Raw genomic sequence first — 5984 nt, forward strand, 5'->3', positions numbered from 1 at the left:
GACGCAGTTCGTCCTGGGCACCTTCTGTGGTTTCTGTGGAGGTGCCGGTTGCCGTGATGACCGAGGAGGCTAAACTCCTCTGTCCGCCTGGTTGTTCAGACGCCCGATCCTCCCGTGTTCTCGGTACGTGGACTGACCCGCCAGCCTCCCATGTCACCAGACCCCTTGTGCCAATATTTCCTGTTTCAGAGTCCTTTCGCCTTGTCCGGAAAGTAAACAGACAACACTCGCAGATACCCACCCCGCGAGAGAACAAAGAGACGTCCGGCCCCGAGCGAGCGAGCGAGCGAGCGAGCGGGTCGCCCTGTGCCTCAGTGTACTTTAGAGACTCGGTCTCTTAGAGACACCTGAAGCTCAACGATGGGCTGCGGTGTCCCTCCCTGTCTCTGGCCCAGTTCCATCCCCGGACGAGTCCCACAGTCTCTTTGCACGAGGACGACACCACCGCTCGCTCACGTGAGCCGGAGGCAACGTGCTAACGGGACCGGAGGGTGGCACTGTGGATTCAAAGTGACCTACGCACCGAAGCGTCCGTAAACGTGGTGTCCGGAAACCTTGGACGTTGCCGTGCCCTGGATGAAATCGTCGCTCTGGAGACTCGGGCACGTGTCGCCCACCTTCTCTACGTTCTTTCTACCTTTAGTCTCCCTGTGTGTGTTTGCCCGACATCTTGCCTGATGGTTCACGGAGGAATGAGACACCCATCCGCCAAGAGCTGATGCTCCACTCACCACGGCACGTGACTGACGGAAAAGAATACGCACGGGCCCGCACTCATCTTACCCTTCGTTCTCCACCGCGTCAGAAAAACACGTGGCCTGCCTTCCTCCTGTCCAAAGCCAAACTGGAAGGAAGACTTAGATGTAAAGGAAACGTTAGAGAAGCTTTCAAAAAGTAGCAGCAAGCAAGCAAGCAAGCAAGCAAGGAAAGTAAACCACCCACCCCTACCCTCCTGCCCAGCAGGTGCAAGAAGCATGCACGGAGCACTCTCCTCCTTTTCTCCCTGGAAGTCCCCCCCCCCCCCCCCCCCGGATGTCTTTCCTACGCCACCAGGGGAGTGACATTCTTATCCTCAAGGACAGGAGGAGAAGTGTAGAGAATTCTAGAGGAGAACAGATCTTGGTTGGTTGGTTTCGTTGGTTTTAAAATCCTCATCATCCTTTAGCCTCCCCATGTAGTTCAGTTAGTCGTCCACCGTCGCTTCTCCTTGTTCAACCCAATATACAAGCGTTTAGGTCTGGCCACTTCTCAGGGTCTTGGTTTACCTCAGGAGGGGCTCTACCTGTCACGTGAAACTTGTAGGAAATCAATGTGTCAGCTCCTTGTACGGTTAACCTGTCTCGTGTCAGTGTCACCCTCAGGGTCACCTGCAAATCCTAAGAGGGTGGAGGCATAGGGTGTGTTTCGGTGACACCTTTCTTCTCCCTGCGGGGCCCGCCCCCCCCCCCCTTTGGACTGTAGGGTCCTCTGGGAACCGGGACATTTTTAGTGAGTGGCTATTAACTCCTTCCGTTCTCCATCTCCCCGCCGCCGCCGCCTCCGCCTCCGCCGCCGTAGTAGTGTGTTTATTGAGGACAGTAATGGTGAAAGCCATATTCTTGTCGCTTGCCACGCGGTGCACTTGCACCCATGTTCCCCGTAGCTGTTTGTGGTCTTTGGACTTCGTCGTGGCCCCGTGCGGCGAAGGACTTTGCTTAAGCTTTATCCGTGGTCGTTCGTTTATCCATCACCCCCTTTCTCCCCCCCCCCGCAGCTTGGTTTGTTATGTTTCCGAGAGAGACGTTCCCCCGCTTGACCTGATAGAATAAAAATGGCTCGTCCGGGGGGGCGCCTGGGTGGCGCAGTCGGTTAAGCGTCCGACTTCAGCCAGGTCACGATCTCGCGGTCCGTGAGTTCGAGCCCCGCGTCAGGCTCTGGGCTGATGGCTCAGAGCCTGGAGCCTGTTTCCGATTCTGTGTCTCCCTCTCTCTCTGCCCCTCGCCCGTTCATGGTCTGTCTCTCTCTGTCCCAAAAATAAATAAACGTTGAAAAAAATTAAAAAAAAAAAATCTAAAATCTCCCTTAAAAAAAAAAAAATGGCTCGTCCGGGGGCGCCTGGGGGGCTCAGTCGGTTGAGCGTCCGACTTCGGCTCAGGTCATGATCTCGCGGTCCGTGGCTTCAAGCCCCGCGTCGGGCTCTGTGCTGACAGCTCAGAGCCTGGAGCCTGTTTCGGATTCTGTGTCTCCCTCTCTCTCTGACCCTCCCCCGTTCATGCTCTGTCTCTCTCTGTCTCAAAAATAAATAAATGTTAAAAAAAAAAAAAAAAAAAAAAGGCTCGTCCGTCCGTTGTTGTTCTGGGAGTACTCTCTCGCGTGGTTTCGGTTTCACCGTCCGTCTGTCTCCCTCCCTCCCTCCCTCCCTCCCTCCCCGCCGAAATGTGTCTAAGTCCTCCTCCCCCGTTCATGCTCTGTCTCTCTCTGTCTCAAAAATAAATAAATGTTAAAAAAAAAAAAAAAAAGAAAAGGCTCGTCCGTCCGTTGTTGTTCTGGGAGTACTCTCTCGCGTGGTTTCGGTTTGACCGTCCGTCTCCCTCCCTCCCTCCCCGCCGAAATGTGTCTAAGTCCTCCTCCCCCGTTCATGCTCTGTCTCTCTCTGTCTCAAAAATAAATAAATGTTAAAAAAAAAAAAAAAAAAAAAAGGCTCGTCCGTCCGTTGTTGTTCTGGGAGTACTCTCTCGCGTGGTTTCGGTTTGACCGTCCGTCTCCCTCCCTCCCTCCCCGCCGAAATGTGTCTAAGTCCTCCTCCCCCGTTCATGCTCTGTCTCTCTCTGTCTCAAAAATAAATAAATGTTAAAAAAAAAAAAAAAAACAAAAGGCTCGTCCGTCCGTTGTTGTTCTGGGAGTACTCTCTCGCGTGGTTTCGGTTTGACCGTCCGTCTCCCTCCCTCCCTCCCTCCCTCCCTCCCCGCCGAAATGTGTCTAAGTCCTCCTGGGAGCGCGGGCGCCGCCTGGGCCGCTCTGGGCCGCCCGTGCCTCACGGGCGCCCACGGCCCGCCCGGTGTGTGCGGGGAATTTTCCGCGCACGTCCGCCTCGGCCGGCCGGGGAGTCGAGTGGCCGGTGTGCCCCCCCTTTCCAGCGGCAGCCACCCCGATGCATTTTTCGAGTGTCCCTTGGGCTGCCGGGGTCGCGCCGTGCCGGCCGGCCGGCCGGGAGCTCCCGAGGCGGACGCCCTCCGCCGGCCTGGGACCGAGAGGCGGCATCCGGAGTGGCCCGGGACGAGATCGGGCGGCCGGGCCGCCGGCTGTGCGCCCTCACGTCCCCGAGACCGCGAGCTGTCCCCGCTGACGTTTCGGTCGGTTGTCGGGCGCCACCTGGCGTCCGCTTTTATGTAGCGTTTCCCCTCCGGAGCGTCGGCGACGTCGGCAAGGGATGTGATTTGGTCGCAGTGTCCGGGGCGGAGTTCCAGAAGGACGGCGACGTTGGCGTGATTGTCCCGTTGTCGTCGGGGCGCCGGCGGCTGGCGCACTTGCCGGAGATTGAACCTCCGGGTATGTGGGGGAGTAGCGGCGGCGCTCCCTGGGAGCGAGCCGGGGTGGGGGCTGCCCGGACGGGTCGACCAGCACCCGCCGGTGCTTTCCTCCCTCCCCCCCCCCGACCGCGGGGACCGAGGGGACCGCGGGGACCGCGGGGACCGCCCGGGGCCGCCACCCGGAGACTGTGGCCCCGTCGGTCGCTCGTCGGTCCTTCCCTGCCAGGCGCCTTTTGTCTTCCCTCCCGCGTCGCGGTCGGGCCGGGCTGGGCCGGGCTGGGCCGGGCCGGGCTGGGCTGGTGAGGACCGTCCTGAGCCTTGAGGGGAAGCCCGCGGAGGGCGCCATGGGCCCGGGCGGGGGCACGCGTGGGGCTCCCGGTCGTTGGACCCGATTTTCTCCCCAGATTTTCCGAGGCCCGCTGCGGAGTTGGGGACCGGGCCTGACCGGACCGGGCCGGGCCGCGAGGGGAGGCCCGTATAGGGCGCCAACGCCGGCGCGCCCGCGATCCCCGTTGAGGTCCGGCCGTCGGGGGCGCCTCCGCGGAATTCAACCCCCCCCAAAACAGTCCCAGCCGGGGGTCGGGGACTGGCACGGGGCCGGTCTTGCGAGGGCCGGGGAGGCTTCCGCAGGCGACAGCGCGGAGTGTTTTATTTTTCTAAGTCCCGACCCGGAGACGACCCGTGCACGGGCGAACGTGTAACGGGGCAGGGCCTACGCGGGCAGCACCCCCCCCCCAATCCCGCGATTCCCTGGTCGGTCGGTCGGTCGGTCGGTCGGTCGGTCCTGGGGTCGACCAGATGGCCCCCGGGGACTTCCGGGGGGGAGGTGGTTGCTCGGCGGCAATGGGAAGATGCTTGGGGCTCGTGGCCGGGCCAGGGTCCCAGAAGGTCCCAGTGACCTGTGGCTCGGCCCCGCCTGCCAACGCGGTTATTTTTGTCTCCTGAAAGAGGTGCTTTTTGCTGCCAGGTAGGTGCTGACACGTTCTGATGTGGCGGTGGTCATGCCGTAAGAGAGACTTGGGCCTCGTCGTCGCTGGCGTGGCTCCGGGCTTGGCGGTGACGCTGAGCCGGACCCGACTCCGCCCTTGCCTGCCTGCTTGCTCGAGCCGTCTGCCTGGGCCTGCGCGCCGGCTCTCGTGCATCCAGGTGTGGTCCAGGCTGTGGCGCCACCTCCGGTCTCTGGCACCCGAGGGCGGCGTGGGGAGGCGGCGTGGGTCTTCTACCCTGTGCGCTCCCCGCTGTGGGCACCCGGCCGCGGCCGTGACAAACCCACCCTCGCAAGGCTCCGTGCCGCGTGTCAGGCGTTCCCCTTTTCTCTTGTGGGTTGTCCGGCTGCCTGTTCCCTGGGAGAGGTGGGGGAGGGGGGCCGGCGAGGCGGAAGCAGGCCCTCCTCTGGTCGCTGTCCTCGCCGGGCGTTTCCCCAGCCCCCCCTCACCCCAGGACTGCCTCGTGTGGCGGTAACCGATCGATGTGGTGATCTCGCGTTCTCCCGGGCCGGGCCTAAGCCGTGTCAGACGAGGGACGGACACTCCTGGTGGGTGGGACCGCTCTTCTCGTTCTGCCTGCGGGCCCCATGCTCCTCCTTCCCGCCTGTGGGCGGTGCGGGGGGGTGCAGAGGGGTGCGGACTCCGGCCCGACCCCGGCCTCCCGTCGCTGCGGGACTGGGGTCGGCTGACGCAGCGGACACTCTCGCTGGCCTCTCCTGGCTGTTGGTGGTGGGTGACCTCCTCCCCGTGGTGGGGGGGGCGCACCCGATGCCACGCTGCTCGCCGCCTGGGCGTGCTGAGCGCGTGGCGCCTGGCCCTCCGTGGTGCCCCTGGAGCGCTCCAGGTCGTCTCAGGTGCCTGAAGCCGAGTGGTGGTGCCGTTCCCTGTTCCCAGCGGACCCCCCTTCGGGTCGCCGCCGTTGGCGGAGATGCCCGAGGTGGGCGGGTGGCAGAATCGGTGAAGGGAGGCACACCCGTTCCCCCCGCTGTGGGGAGCGGGCGCCTTGTCGTTCCCGCCCCGCAACGGCCGCTGTTGCCCGGAGGGTGTGGGGGACTGACTTGGTGGGGCGAGTTGAGCGATCGTGGCGGGCCGAGCCGGCGCCGTGGCGCTTGGCCAAAACCCCCCTCTGAGCGAGGACTGTCGGTTTCTTGCCCAGCGTGTTGCTGCCGGTGTTTTGCCTCGGTTTTTCTCGGGCCTCACCCGGAGGCGCGGCGCTCCTTCCGGGCGGCGACACGAGCAACCGCGCGCGTGGGGAAGGCAGGCAGCCCTTGTTGTGGGCCCTGACCGCGAATGCTCCGGAATGCCCTGTGTCACTCCGTTGCCGTGGACCTTTCTCCCCCGCCCCGGGTCCTGGTGGCCCCGGGAAGAAACGCCTTTTGTTTGGCGGGTTCCCGATGGGGGGACGAATTGGGTGGGGGGCGACGCGCCCTTGGTGAGAAAGCCTTCTCTAGCGATCCGAGAGGGTGCCTTGGGGTACCGGAACCCCCCA

Source organism: Felis catus, chromosome E1 (genome assembly GCF_018350175.1).
Source record: "Felis catus isolate Fca126 chromosome E1, F.catus_Fca126_mat1.0, whole genome shotgun sequence".
Lineage (NCBI taxonomy): Eukaryota > Metazoa > Chordata > Mammalia > Carnivora > Felidae > Felis > Felis catus.